The sequence below is a fragment of the Tupaia chinensis genome, unplaced genomic scaffold (genome assembly GCF_000334495.1).
Source record: "Tupaia chinensis unplaced genomic scaffold, TupChi_1.0 Scaffold147458_1, whole genome shotgun sequence".
In the NCBI taxonomy this organism is placed as follows: Eukaryota; Metazoa; Chordata; class Mammalia; order Scandentia; family Tupaiidae; genus Tupaia; species Tupaia belangeri.
The window spans coordinates 640,437-656,567 of record NW_006207309.1 but is presented as its reverse complement, the minus strand read 5'-3'; the positions used below and the strand labels follow the sequence as shown (position 1 = coordinate 656,567).

The 16,131-nt window shown below is 42.3% G+C and overlaps 1 protein-coding gene across 9 annotated transcripts in view; it reads right to left on the bottom strand.

Annotated features, from left to right (window-relative positions):
* SGMS1 (sphingomyelin synthase 1) overlaps positions 1–16,131 on the bottom strand; it is a 350,554-nt gene that overhangs the window by 201,716 nt on the left and 132,707 nt on the right. The window contains exon 4 of one of the 9 annotated variants that reach the window (XM_014584669.2): positions 9,934–10,039. The exons of the other annotated variants lie outside the window; for them this stretch is intronic. The gene's annotated coding sequence lies outside the window, so the exon portion shown is untranslated. The remainder of the gene's footprint in view (positions 1–9,933; positions 10,040–16,131) is intronic. 9 annotated transcript variants of the gene reach the window in all.

Sequence of the window (16,131 nt, the reverse complement as noted above, 5' to 3'; positions counted from 1 at the left end):
CCAGGGGGGATGGTCACGCCGCAATCCCTTCTCCTCCATTCTCCTCTCGGGATCTTGGGCACGCACGCACACGCGCCCGGCATGAGTTTTAAGCCACCGGGTCCGGGACACGAACCGCGGTCAACTACATGGGAGTCCAGCGACATAGCCATTACGCTAACTGCTGGTTCCCGATAGGGCCTAGATTTTAAAGTAAGTTAAAGGTAGAGAAGTGGTAAAACACAACATTCTGGGAGGAATCCCACATGGGAAGGTTCCCATATCAAGTTCAGACTCATTGAGTTTTCCAGGCAGAAGCTTGCTTGTGATCCAGGGCTAGCAGAAAGCTTGTTGTGTCAAGACTCTGTTGGCACTACTGTCTGTCTGTCTGTCTGTCTGTCTGTCTCTCTCTGTCCCCCTTGCCTATAGAAGAAAGAAAGAAACTTAAAAAAAAAAGAAAAATAAAAAAACAGAAATACAAGTTAAATCAAAAAAGGCAAATACATCATCCATCTAAACACTGTAAGACCCTTATATATATGCATGTGTGCCAGGCATTTTTTCTAAGCACGTTACATTTATTAACACTTTTAATTTCTACATAAAGATTCTGATTTGGGTTTCATTAATGTTTCAATGCATTTTAAATTATTCCTTAAAATGCTGACACACTACTTAGGTTATACACTCCACTGAGAAAATAGTCATGTGAAATAACACTCCAGAACCTTAACTATGCGACTGGCTTCAGGTTTCGGGGCAGACTTCCTCTTCCCATTTTGGCTAATATAAACCTGCAAGCCCCTCTTTTTCTCCCTCAACCCAGAGGGATGCTCCAATAATGGCATAGTTTAGGTTAGGTCAGGTTTAACCACAAAACTTTCTGCTTCAATCACTGCTCTGTAAAAATGCTTTAAAATTACTTTTTCTCAAAAAAAAAACCCTTTCTAATTGCAATAATTAAGATATATAAGTGTGTAATTTTTTTAAAAGAAAGTAGATATATTTATTGCCACTTGAAACTATAACTGATGAGCAAGATTAAAACCAATCATTAACATTAAAATACACTATTATTTGAAGAGCCAGCAGGTGGTATAGTGGTTAAGATACTGGACTCCCACATGGACAACCATAGTTGGAGACCCATACCTGGTGATTTGAAAAACACTGGATTCATGTGTGTGCATGCCCAAAACCCCAAGAGAATGAAGGAGATGGGATTGTGGCATGGCCATCACACCTGAGGGATGATGTCTCACTTCTTTTTGTTTCTCTCTCTCCCTTCCCCTTCCCATTTTCTTTTGTTAGAGGGTACATGTCTTTCCCTCTGTCTCCAGCGAGTGCACACACAGCACGACAAAAACCTAAAAAATATATATATTAAAAAAAGGTCCTGCAAACCGAGGACCATTCCCACGTGGATCCAATCACGTTACTGCTGTGCCACCGCTGGGTCCAGCAACTCCAGTTGTCTAACAAGCATGAAAAAGGGGCTCACAATGATCTGAAAACTAAAAAGGCGACTGTGTCCAGTATTTATTTTATACAGTTTATATAAAACTTTAAAATTATAAACTTTAAAATTATAAACAATTTCATTTTGTAATTAAAAATTTTGTTATAATTTTTAATTAAGAGCACTCAGTAAACCAAGTTTGATTTTTCCCCTCTTCTCTGAGTTCATTAAGGAAAGACATAGCCATTACGCTAACTGCTGGTTCCCGATAGGGCCTAGATTTTAAAGTAAGTTAAAGGTAGAGAAGTGGTAAAACACAACATTCTGGGAGGAATCCCACATGGGAAGGTTCCCATATCAAGTTCAGACTCATTGAGTTTTCCAGGCAGAAGCTTGCTTGTGATCCAGGGCTAGCAGAAAGCTTGTTGTGTCAAGACTCTGTTGGCAATACTGTCTGTCTGTCTGTCTGTCTGTCTGTCTCTCTCTGTCCCCCTTGCCTATAGAAGAAAGAAAGAAACTTAAAAAAAAAAGAAAAATAAAAAAACAGAAATACAAGTTAAATCAAAAAAGGCAAATACATCATCCATCTAAACACTGTAAGACCCTTATATATATGCATGTGTGCCAGGCATTTTTTCTAAGCACGTTACATTTATTAACACTTTTAATTTCTACATAAAGATTCTGATTTGGGTTTCATTAATGTTTCAATGCATTTTAAATTATTCCTTAAAATGCTGACACACTACTTAGGTTATACACTCCACTGAGAAAATAGTCATGTGAAATAACACTCCAGAACCTTAACTATGCGACTGGCTTCAGGTTTCGGGGCAGACTTCCTCTTCCCATTTTGGCTAATATAAACCTGCAAGCCCCTCTTTTTCTCCCTCAACCCAGAGGGATGCTCCAATAATGGCATAGTTTAGGTTAGGTCAGGTTTAACCACAAAACTTTCTGCTTCAATCACTGCTCTGTAAAAATGCTTTAAAATTACTTTTTCTCAAAAAAAAAACCCTTTCTAATTGCAATAATTAAGATATATAAGTGTGTAATTTTTTTAAAAGAAAGTAGATATATTTATTGCCACTTGAAACTATAACTGATGAGCAAGATTAAAACCAATCATTAACATTAAAATACACTATTATTTGAAGAGCCAGCAGGTGGTATAGTGGTTAAGATACTGGACTCCCACATGGACAACCATAGTTGGAGACCCATACCTGGTGATTTGAAAAACACTGGATTCATGTGTGTGCATGCCCAAAACCCCAAGAGAATGAAGGAGATGGGATTGTGGCATGGCCATCACACCTGAGGGATGATGTCTCACTTCTTTTTGTTTCTCTCTCTCCCTTCCCCCTCTTTTTCCCTCTGTCTCCAGCGAGTGCACACACCCCACGACAAAAACCTAAAAAATATATATATTAAAAAAAGGTCCTGCAAACCGAGGACCATTCCCACGTGGATCCAATCACGTTACTGCTGTGCCACCGCTGGGTCCAGCAACTCCAGTTGTCTAACAAGCATGAAAAAGGGGCTCACAATGATCTGAAAACTAAAAAGGCGACTGTGTCCAGTATTTATTTTATACAGTTTATATAAAACTTTAAAATTATAAACTTTAAAATTATAAACAATTTCATTTTGTAATTAAAAATTTTGTTATAATTTTTAATTAAGAGCACTCAGTAAACCAAGTTTGATTTTTCCCCTCTTCTCTGAGTTCATTAAGGAAATTAATTTGCAGAGATAATTCTATATGATTAATACACCGACTAAGAAAAATTAGCAGGCAATTCTCAAGCTGAAACAGCTTGTAAATAAACATCATGAATATGGACAAAATGTGAACACCCACAAGACAAGGAGTGCAGAATTCCACCTACGTAAATATACTGAGTCACACTCAATCCCATTCAGTGAGAGGAGTCTCAGTCCTTATAAGGTGCTCTGTCCTATGCCTGGGACCACAGAAGCTTCCAGAAAATGTGAGATAGAAGCCTCACTTTCAAAGAAGTGAGAAAATGTGGTAAGATGTGAAAATACATGCTATCATTAAAGCCCTAAGGAAAAAATCTTAGGATTACTTTTCAGGCAATTAGATATAATTACATAAACAATCACAATTTTAAGTATTTAAGAAAATTGCATATCCTGCTTCAGTGTCCATTTCTGTTGCATAAGTCTATGTTTGTTGGGGGAAAAAACTGTTGGCATATTTTTGTTTGTTTCTTTGAGCAGAAAGCTTGCTCTGTGGACAGGGACTATGTTCTCACTGTCTACTATATTAGAATGTTTAACTTTGGAAATGTCTACGGCAGCTCTTGCCTCCACACCGTCACCAGATCTTGGTGCCCAAGCCCTTGACAGTCCTGCTGACAACTCGCTCCTCCACCCAAGGCCTCTCACCAGACAAGACAGCAATCTGCACCTGTGATTGATCAAAACCATTTATCTGGGTAATCATCTCCACTGCCTGGAAAAGATGACTCTTGAATTTTCACATCCATCCTTTCCCCACACATAGATAATTTACACATGAGAGAAGCAAAACACAGCAAGAGAAGCCAGTAGAGGAAGCTGCAGGCCTCAGCTGGTCCCCTATCGGAGCTCTAGGCACAGCACTGCTGAGTTCGCCACCTCCTGTCTGTCCACAGGACAGAAGGCAGCAAACCCCCTGGCACTCTGGCTCTGCCCTTCCTTCTCCACCCGGACAGTTGAGTCTTTGGGCAAGCCCACAGAGCAACAACTATCTGCCCACATTTCACAACACTTTCCTAACGAGTTGTTCTTGAATTTGCCAACAGTTTTGGATTACACTGTTTAAAACTGTGCAGGTCCGAGGGAGACTAGATCACTCCAAATGTATTTCTGTGCAGGCCCTCCGTAACTCACAGGATTTTTCTCAAGGAGGTAAAAATGTGCTTTAGAAGAACACATCGACTTCTCAATTTAAAAAATAGCTCCAGGGGCCAAGCAGTAGCAGAACAGTAACAAAACTAGAACCCCTGTGGAAGGCCTGAGCTCCTGTCTCAGGTCCTCCCTGAGCAGAACAGGCACATACATGGGCCCCTAAGCTGAGACGGGGGGTGGGGTATGGCATAAATACCCTATTGGGGGTATCTATCCACCTGTCTCCCTGTGCCACTTTATGGAAAGAAATAAATAAAATTAATATTTGAGTGAGAGAGTCCAGGACTTGAACAGTAGTCAACTACAGGGAGTCCAGCAACATAACCATTAGGCCATCAGCTAGTCCCATAATTACACTTTTTTTAAAAAATTCCAAAAAGAGGATTGATTTATCACAGGTAAAACAACGAATGTGTCACTTAAATGGGATTGTCAGCACAACAGATCACTTTTTCCTATGTTAATTCAAACAGAAACAGATACTGTTATCCCCGTCTGATATGGAAATACAAAACCATGATCAAAATAAAAAATGGCTGCTAGTGAAAATTCTTTATATGTTCACAGAATTATGTGAAAAAACAACCAACACCTGAGCCCTGCCTGGTACCGGGGCGCTGATGTACTGAAACCGAGACTCTTCCGTTCTGCAGAGTGTGAACTCCATCTGCAATGTCTATGGAAAGCTCCATGGGAGCCGAACGTGAGATGTTCACCTTCCTTTGTCGCTGATGGGGAAACAATGAGTTACTGCTTGGACCAAGAGGAAAAATGAACTCACAGGCCTACGTGAAAACAATGAAATGCTGTTTTCCCAGAACACTTGATTAGGAACATGCTGTCCTAAGTAGGTGCAGTGGAGTGAGACGTAACTTCCTGCTGCCTGGCCGCCAAGGAACAAAGGCTGGGGTCACTGCTGTGTGCACACACTCCTTCCGCAGTCACTGTCACTCTGACAACCTGAGGTGACTGAGGCACTAGAGCCTGGGCAGGACTGTGGGCTGTCACCATGTGTGGAGGATCTCTGTGCACATGTAACAAAACAGGTTACCATATCATAAAGGTTTTGTACAGACAAAGAAGGCCGAGCCAGCTAAGTAACCCAGATCCACGTGACACTGATTCGCCGTTACTCCTCCTCTTGTGACCTGGGGAACCCAGAGGCATGTTATACCTATAAGGGAGAATACTCTGAATAAGATGGCTACATAAATGGTGAGCATATTTTCGGCCTAAAAACTGAGACACAATCTGACAAGTATGAACACGTATCTAGAATTCATTGTGCAGTGTCTGAAACCGGGACAGCTCACAACAGCAAGTGTGTCATCACCCTGCCTACAGAGCAAGGTTCTCGGGCCCCTCCCAGGAGACCTGATTCTGCAAGTCTGGGTGGGACCTGAGAACTTATATTTTTAACAAGTACCACGAGGAGATTCTCATGCTCAGGCCAACTGGGGGGAACACTAGGTTGGGCCGATTATATTCTATTGAGTCATCAGGAAAGTCATGACATGACACATTTTTGCATAGAAAAATACATCATGACTTTCCCGACCACCTAATATAACATTCAGTCTTCTTTAAAATGGTTCCACCTTTAAATTGCACTTAGTAATATAAGTTATGTTAACTTATAAATGATATTTGTCTTTTCTTAGTCCCTCAAATAATAATATCCATTATAAAGAAAGAGATCAAGTAGTTTGTATATGATTACACAGTCAGTAAGTGACAAAGCGAATTCAAACCAAGGTCTAACTCCAACTGCTGGACCTGTAACCATCATGCAGACAGCCTCCTTCACATGCACGGATCCTGTTCACTTACAACAGTTTGTTAGTAACAGAGCATGCGCTGGTGCACTTGGGTAGAGGAGCCTGGACACTCCTCTTTCTCTGAGACCTCCAGCCCATTAGATCTTAGGCACTGGCTGGTGTACCTTTGCATTTTAGCCTGACTGGGCCAGGGTTTAAAACTAAGGTCACCATGTGGGGTTATTACTGCTGCATACAGAGCTGGTCTCCTGCTCATTTTTTTAAAAAGTGCTTGCAGTGATTTGTCTTGTAGCCTAGTTATTAATGGAGAGAGATCCCACATGATCATCCACAAGTTTGAGTCCCAACTCTGGCACTTGAAAATCATGCCAGGCATGTGTGCGTAGGTGCCCCAAATCCCAACAGGATGGAGAGATGGAGAAAACGGACTCTGGTGTGACTATGCCCCACTGAAGGTTGCTTTTTCACTCTCTCACTGCCTCTCTCTGGTAGGTACATGTACCTTCTGGCCAAAAAAAAAAAAAAAAAAAAAAAAAGAAATGGCAGTTGATTTATTCTCAAAAGTCTGAAAGATTCAGAATAACATTCCTGAATTATTAGTCCTTTCAAATTATTAGTTATAGGAAAACTCAGTGATCCAATATCTCCAACAAGTTGTTCTTATGGAATGCTATGCTTCGAATTTCTCCTTTGAAAAAGTTGGCAGTTCTTTATTGTTTTTTAATTTCTTCCATAGTGAGAGAAATCAAGAGAGAGATAGAGAGACAGAGATAACACACCCCGCCCCCAGCCAGCCTTGGATCATGGGCATACACATGCCTGGCACCCTCACATACATCTCCAGGTGAGACCCTGGGGCCCTCCCACGTGGGTCAACCTCACAGAGCACCACGTGTCATCACTGTACCACTGCTCGGCCCTCCCTCTGCCCAAGTTCTGACCCTGGCCTCCATGCTTTCCCTCAGAATGTAAAAAGATATAATCATAAAGTCAATAGCTCCTGCCATAGACACAATTAGTTTAAAGCAATTACAATGCATTATAGTTTAGTCCAAAATTTGATTAATAGCAAAGGAAAGACTATATTTTACACTGATTTATAAAGAATGAAATAATATTCAAACATCTTCTCAGTTGCTCTCTTCCATCAAGTCTAACACGAAAAAAGTAGAAGAAAATCAATCTTCTCTATCCATTCTCCCTAAATAAATACACACACCTGCAATTTGATATCTCTTGATATGTTGAATGAATACTACCCATACACCTCTCCCTGCTCCAGCCTCAGGTTAATTTAAAAGGTCATCCAAGTTTGAAAAGGACACAAAAGTCAGAACCAAAATTAAACTCATGATGGACTCGGCCCATATTTACTGAGGGTTTCCTACACGCCAGGTACTGTTCCAAGTGCTGTGCGGATAGAGACCTCTGCCTTCGAGGGGCTCACAAACAGAATACCAGGAGCTGAGAGCAAAAGACAGAGGGGTGCGGAGGGGAGGGTGTAACCAAAGGGTTGCCAATGATGCTGCCACAGGACAACAATGATCTACTTAAAACTCTAGTTGTGCTTTCTGAGTGTTTTTAAGTAAAAATCAAAGAATAATTCTGGCACATAAACACACTCAAATGTTTAAAGAGCTATGTAATCTAAGAATATTAAGATTCACCATTCTGGGGCCAGCAGGTGGCATAGAGGTTAAGGCGCTACCACATGGCCAGCTGTGGTTCGAGTACCAGACCCAGTGGCTTGAAAATCACACCAGATGTGTGTGTGTGTGTGTGTGTGTGTGTCCCAAAATTCCAAGAGGAGAGCAGAGGAGAATGAACTGTGGTATGGCTATTCCCCTGGGAGTGATTTCTCAATTTCACTCTGTCTCCCTTTCTTCCATGAATCCATGCACCCTATGGCAAAAAAAAAAAAAAAAACCCTTAAAAAAAATCATCATTTTAAGACCACACTCAAGGACTAAGATGTAGGGGGCATAACTTTACGGGGTCTCCACTGTCCTTGCAGCAGACCACAGGGTATAGAGGAAGTCGAACGTCTGTCTGACCTAGACTAAATCCCAGAGCTATGGCCTGGGGCCAGGGACTCAAGCTGCTTCTGCTGACTTCCCTCCTCAATAAACTGGGGGCAACATCTCTCCTGGTATCACAGCGATACTGGACTGAAAGACAAGAAGGAAGCCATTCCTCGAGCCTAGCGTAGGGCACAGCACATACCACTGAGGAACGCTCACCCCCCTCTTCAATACTTGTAAAGAACTTCCTTTCTTCAGTATCAAACATCCTTTTCTTTTCCTTTATATTAATTTCTTGAATTCTTCTTTCAGAATTAACACCCTCCACAGCCTCTTATCCCAGCAATGCAGTATATTCCCCCCGAGGACACGTGAGTTAAATAGGTGTCCAGTGACGGTCACTCCAGCATTACTTTGTGACCTTCATTGAAAAAAGTAACACCCGCATTAACTATAATACCACTACACCACTTAAAGTGAAAGAGGTGGTTCAAGGGAAAAGAGTTTTATAGTAAAAAACTTTACATTGAGGCCAACAGGTAGAGTGGTGGTTAAGGACGCTGGACTCCCACATGCTCAACGGCGGTTCAAGTTCTGAGCTGGCGGCCTGCTTTCTTACTCCCCCCGCCTTTTCTCTAGTGAGTCCACTTACCCTATAGTGGTGGTTAAGGACGCTGGACTCCCACATGCTCAACGGCGGTTCAAGTTCTGAGCTGGCGGCCTGCTTTCTTACTCCCCCCGCCTTTTCTCTAGTGAGTCCACTTACCCTATAGCAAATTAATAATAATAAACAAAATTAAATAATTATTATCTTTTAAAAAGGAACCAATACGGTGGAAAGCGGAGAATTACTTAAAAGTTTAAATCTTTCCAGACCACCTAAATCTTTTTTTTAAAGAACTGATTGAATTTTATTTATTATTAGATTGTCAGGAAAGTCATGACATATTTTCCTATGTTTTTCTATGCAAAAATGCATTAAGACTTTCCCGACAATCCAATGTGTGTTTTCAATTTGTTACAGTACATGTGTGCTCACCAGAGAGAGACAGGGAGAAAAAGAGAGAGAGACAGAGGGGGGCTGGGAAAGTGAGAAAGCAAGCCACCAGGTGTGGGACTTGAACTTTGGTCAGCCATGTGGGAGTCCAGTGCCTTAACCACCTGCTGGCCCCGACCACCTGAATCTTTATATATATTGCTTTTATTTTAACTCTTTTTTGGGGAGGAAGGAAAATAGAGTAAACTATGTGTTTCAAATCCAGCTTAAAAAACATTGGCTCCAGTGAATGCATGTGCCCTATCGCAAAAATAATCATAATCAATAAAAAATAAATTTGTTTGTTTGGTTTTGGGGTTTTTTTTTGTTTTTGGAGAGATTCTTGCTATAGGGCGTGTGCGCTCGCCAGAAAGACAAAGAAAGACAGAGAGACAGAAAGTGAGAAATTACCCCCCCAGAGGGGATGGCCACGCCGCAATCCCTTCTCCTCCATTCTCCTCTTGGAATCTTGGGCACGCATGCACATGGGCCTGGCGTGAGTTTAAGCCGCCAGGTCCGGGCCTCGAACTGCGGTCAACTATGTGGGAGTCCAGCGACATAGCCATTATGCTAACTGCTGGTCCCAATAAAAAATAAATTTAAAAAAATTAAAAAAAAAAAAAAACCTTATCCTTCTATGTCACAATTCCCCAATTACAAGAGCCTTCACATAACCCTCAGCTCCCTCTGCCAGAAAAATCCAGGCTTTTTCTCTTCCATACAAGACAAAATCTTACTTACACCACAAGGCCCAACTCAGGTGTCACCTCCTAGGTAATGGCTTCTTCCTTAGGGCTGCTCCCTTCTGTTACTGAATTCAAGCCAGCGGCCCATGGTTGGGTCTACCCTGTTGAAAGGCAAACGCCTTAAAATAAGGACGTGAGGCCCAATTGCCCCTATAAACACACCACCTCATAATAGGCATATGGCATGTAGTTAATGATTGATAAGTGTTTACTCAACTAAGCTGACTACTGGATAGCATTCAATCCAAACCAATTCAGTAAATCCCAATTTTAAATTAACAAAGAGTCCCCTATTGGGGAAAGAATGTTATAACCTTACATTAGTACTATTCAAGAATTTGTTCTATCAAGGTAAAAGTTATATGCTTTAACCCCACACATCACAGTCAAGAGCTCAGAGTTGACACCCTCTTTCAAAATCACATCTTAACTTTGATTTACAGAGGATGTTGACTAGCAAGAGACACAGCTTAAGAGCTCTAGGGCTTTAAACGTCCAGTGTGAATCCTCCAGTTCCTGCTGTAAATATTTGTGAGTTCTATTTAAATTAGACCACTGGCTGCAGGGTGAAATTAGCCCTCCCTCCTTCCACCAAATCAAGTTGGTTTTCCCAGTAGGACATTTTATAATCCATTCTTGGACAGAGGAAAAAACAAATCACAGGACAGTTGTTATTGCTGAGAAGAAAAAAAAAAAAAAAAAAAAAAACCCATAGAGTACAGCTCTGCTCTAGTGAGGACTTCTGATGGCAAAGGAGCCAGGAGAGGGGATAAAGATCTGACCCAATGCTGTATCCACGAGAGCTGGAGTCAGCAGAAATCCACTTAACAAAGATCATTAGACCATCCACCTCTGGAGTAAAAACGATTTCCACTGTCAAATTAGAGGCCAAAACACTGAAGAAGTTGAGTCCTTCTGCTTAAGTGAGGCGCCTTAAACAACTAATGACTGAAATCCTTATCTAATCATAGACAAGCAGCGGACAGACTGAATTCACGGTTCTTTAAGCCGAAGCCCATTATCATTTATTGTTGTTGGTGCTGTTTTTATTTTGAAGTCAGTTCCTGAGGTACAACTTACATGCATCAATCCATCCTTTTCGTGCACAGTTCTGTGAGTTTGGACAAACAGTACAGCCACATTATCACCACCACAATCAAAATAAAACATTTTGGGACCAGCAGTTGGCGCAATGGCTATGTCTCTGGACTCCCATGTAGTCAACCGTGGTTCAAGTCCCAGACCGGGTGGCTTAAACTCACACCAGGCGCGTGTGCATGTGTGCCCAAGATCCCGAGAGGAGTATGGACGAGAAGAAGGTGATTTCTCGCTTTCTGTCTCTCTGTCTCTGTCTTTCTGGTGAGCGCATGTGCCCTGTAGCAAAAACCTCTCCGAGAGGGGATAAAGATCTGACCCAATGCTGTATCCACGAGAGCTGGAGTCAGCAGAAATCCACTTAACAAAGATCATTAGACCATCCACCTCTGGAGTAAAAACGATTTCCACTGTCAAATTAGAGGCCAAAACACTGAAGAAGTTGAGTCCTTCTGCTTAAGTGAGGCGCCTTAAACAACTAATGACTGAAATCCTTATCTAATCATAGACAAGCAGCGGACAGACTGAATTCACGGTTCTTTAAGCCGAAGCCCATTATCATTTATTGTTGTTGGTGCTGTTTTTATTTTGAAGTCAGTTCCTGAGGTACAACTTACATGCATCAATCCATCCTTTTCGTGCACAGTTCTGTGAGTTTGGACAAACAGTACAGCCACATTATCACCACCACAATCAAAATAAAACATTTTGGGACCAGCAGTTGGCGCAATGGCTATGTCTCTGGACTCCCATGTAGTCAACCGTGGTTCAAGTCCCAGACCGGGTGGCTTAAACTCACACCAGGCGCGTGTGCATGTGTGCCCAAGATCCCGAGAGGAGTATGGACGAGAAGAAGGTGATTTCTCGCTTTCTGTCTCTCTGTCTCTGTCTTTCTGGTGAGCGCATGTGCCCTGTAGCAAAAACCTCTCCAAAAAAAAAAAAAGATAACATTTCATTCATCCCCGAAAGTTCCCTATCCCAGATGTAGTGATCTCTAGTCACCAGCTCCTGGCAATCCTGATCTGTTTTCTGACGCTATACTTTACCTTTTCTAGACTGTTATTTAAATGGAATCAGATAGTATGCACATTTTGGGGGTTGGCTCCTTCCACCCATTACACTGCATTTGAAATTCATCCAAATCGTATATTGTTCTTTACAATTGATGAGCAATATTTAATTGACAGACATACCAGTTTGTTTACCCATTTATTAAAGGATCTGGCTTTTTTTTTCTCCTTTTTGTCAGCTATGATTAAAGCTGTTAAAAATATTAGCCTACAGATTTTTGTGCGAACAAAGTTTTTCATTTCTCTTGGATAAATCCCTAGGAGTGGAACTGCTGGCTTCTATGGTAAGTACTGTGTATGTTTAACTTTGTAAGAAACTACCTGTTTTCCAAAGTGGCTGTACCATTTCATATTCCTACTAGAAACTTAAAAGCGTTCTAGTTGTTTTACATCTTTGCTATGACTTGATATTTTCTGTTTTTGTTTTGTCTGTTTCTTTAGGTATTTTTAAAGTGATTTTATTGTGTCCTCCTATAACTTTGATTTGGAAATAATTCTTGACTCAGAAGTTGTTAAATAAATACAGACAGACAGACAGAAAGCAGAGTTCCCATGTATCCTTTACCCAGCTTCCCCCACATCTTACATAATCACAACATAATGATCAAAAGCAGGAACTTGGGGGACCAGCAATTAGCATAATGGCTATGTCCCTGGATTCCCATGTAGTTGACCACGGTTCGAGTCCTGGACCCGGTGGCTTAAACTCACGCCGGGCGTGTGTGCGTGCGTGCCCAAGATCCCGAGAGGAGAATGGAGGAGAAGGGATTACGGCGTGGCCACCCCCCCTGGGGGGTGATTTCCTGCTTTCTGTCTCTCTGTCTCTCTCTGTCTGTCTGGCGAGCACACGCACCCTATAGCAAAAAAAAAAAAAAAAAAACTCTCAAAAAAAAAAAAAAGCAGGAACTTGGCATTAGATACAATACTATTAACTAAAATAAGACCTTCTGCTTTTACATATTTTTTTGCATATGGGTCTTGTATCGCATGCATAGATTTACATAATCACTGTAACAATCAGAATATCAATCCGCTCCATCAAGCATACCATATACTGACAAGACCTTTGGGGTACTCTGGACACCATTTGCCAGAAGCACTTTGGTAAACAATGATGGCTTTCTTTTGCCCTTTTCCCCTGACCAGAGTAAAAGCCTATTGCATGTTCTCAGGCTGGCATGTGCAATCCAGAGGTGACAGAGAAGTTCACTTTTCAGGATGAAAGTCTGTCCTATTCTTCTTTATTATATGCCAGGCCCAGTATAGGCAGTGTGTATAAAATGTTGTTTTAGAAGCTCTAAATTCCCTTTGGAGAATTTTTTAAAATATATCTCTGAGTGGGGTCAGAGGAGGTGTAAAGGTTAAGACACTGGATTCCACACAGCCAACACGATGGGTTGAGTACCAGACCTGGTGGCTTGAGAATCACACTGGATGTATATGTGTACATACCTAAAATCCCGAGAGGAGAATGAAGGAGAGGGATTGTGAGTGGTCATTCTCCCTGGGGGGTGACTTCTCACTTTCTTTCTCTGTTTCTCTCTGACCTGTGCATGTACCCTATAGCAAAAACTTAAAAAAGAAAAAGAAAAAAAAAAAACAACTCAAAAAAAAAAAAAAAAGACCAGAGTGAAGTACCAGCCATTGGCATGGTGGTTACAGTGGCTGGATCCCACGTGTCTGACAGCACAGTTTGCGTCCCGGACCTAGAGTTGAAAAATACACCAGGCACATATGCCTGCCCAAAATCCTGAGAGGAGAATGGAAGAGAAAGGACTGCAGCATGGCCATCCCCTCTGGGAAGTGATTTCTCACTTTCTCTTTCTCTCTCTCTCTCCCCCCATCCCCAACCCCACCTCCTGAGCACACATGTCCTAGAGCAAACTGAAAAACAACAGCAGAATGGATGGGAAATTTCTCTCTCTCTCTCTCTCTCTCTCTCTCTCTCTCTCTCTCTCACACACACACACACACACACACACACACACATACACATACACACATAACTACAAACTATGACAAGTACTACCCATGAATAAAAAGTACAAGGAAAAACTAAATGATAAGACTAGTTAAGACTGGAAGGGAGGTCCTTGTAATGAAGCCCCATCTTCAAACTTAGTACTTAAGGCCTTCCACAGGAACAGAGCACCCAAATATCTGAGTCATTGTGTATTAAAGAGTTATTGAAGCAGAAAAATATAGAGAAGTCCTTCAAAGCTTAAGAGCTGCTTCACTGAAGGCTATTCATCTTCTTCTTAGTTCAAAGTCTGGTCCAAAAGATATAGAGAATTGGCAGCCACCCAAATGCCGTTACCTCAACAACACCCATACGTCTGTGTCTGCCCCTAAAAGTCCTTTCCAGCCACCTGCCACAGTGAACCAAACTCCTCCATCAGAGAGCTTTAGTTGCCGAGTTCTCCCCTGCCTTAGACTGGTTACAGTCAAATCCCATCAGACAGGGGGACAAGTAACCCATTATTGCTTTTTGGCTAATGTCTGCCATGACCCTCTCTCCTCTTGTAGGAGGACCTCCATTTATAACATCATTCAACGCAGAATTGCTTCTCTCCCCCAGTGTCCTCATTTTGGCTTATACATAGTTTGGTTATTTATCCCTAGTATTACTAGTTTCCATGTCTCTCTTCCTGTTCTACACCCACAGCCCGAGTAGTCTGACTCATCTCTGCATCTCCTGGCATTTGCAACCCCCAGCTCTCATGCACAGGATGGGTGGTCAATGTGAGAATCTACACGGTACAGCTGTCAGGTGACAATGGCCACAACTCGGCTCTGAAAGAGTGCACTGTAAGACAACTGGAATTGACAGGAAAGACACTCATGGGAGCCATGGGACCAGCAGCCCAGTTCAGGAAGCGAACCCATGGGGAAGCTACATAAGACAGTAGGTGCTTGGGAACCTGCAAGAAGGCAGGACAGAGGGGCTGGACGAGGGAGAAGCAAACAAGATGGATGAAGCTCAGCATCGGAACAGCTTGGCACCTGCTGGGCTTTAACACAGGCCCTCCTAGGTGGAGGGGAAAGTGGGCTAGGGGTGGGGGGACACAGTCTGTCTCCAGAACTTCATTTATAGGGGCATTGCCGAGAGCTGGGCTGGGGAGACCAGGAGCACAGGAAGCAAGCATCTGCAGCAGCTGCCATGGGACCCAGCCCAGAAATCAGGAAGAATTGAAAGTAAGGAATATGTGTAGAAAAGAGCTAGTTAGTTATAAATGTTCGTGCTTCTTTCCAGAGAGATTCAAATCTTTCCTAAACTGTCATGGGCTATTTCCAAAATGTTTTGGAGGCCCTTTGTGTACCAATGACCTTGGCTTGATAGTCCGTAAGGGCTGGTTCCCATCCTCAGTGCCCCCTGAGCTAGCTAGGAGGAAGCTCCCAGCTAGAGCTGGTGGGCAAGAATGGAAAACACCGCTCTCGGCCTGTACTAGGTGAGCTTCGGCCAATAGAAATGGTTTATGTGTAGGGGCACAGTGGGGACATAGCAGTGACACAACCGGATCCACAAGGGAAAGGTCCTGGATCCACCTACTGGGACCTCCATGAGTACGGTGCATGTCTGTGATCCAGGCCGACTGAGAAATAGCTGTGTATCATGGCATGAAGACCCTGGTGGGGATGCCCTCTCTGTCCCCTTCTCTTATGGAAGATAGAAACTTTTTAAAAAAAGAATTATTTGATATTATTATTATTATTATTATTATTATTATTTAATTTGACAAGAGAGAGAGAGAGAGAGGGAGGGAAAGTAAGAAAGTAAGCTGCCAGGTCCAGGATTTGAGCTGCAGTCGGTCATGTGGGAGTCCACTGCTCTAACTACCTCACCACCTCCCAGCCCATGAAATGAATAAACTTTTTAAAAAGGGAACATTACATGTAGATTGCATAGCAACTTCCAAGAATTTCCAAATCAACACACTAATTGCTTTAGAATCTAAAAAATATTTGGGGGATCAACAGTTAGCGTCATGGCTACATCGCTGGACTCCCATGTAGTCGACCGCAGTTCA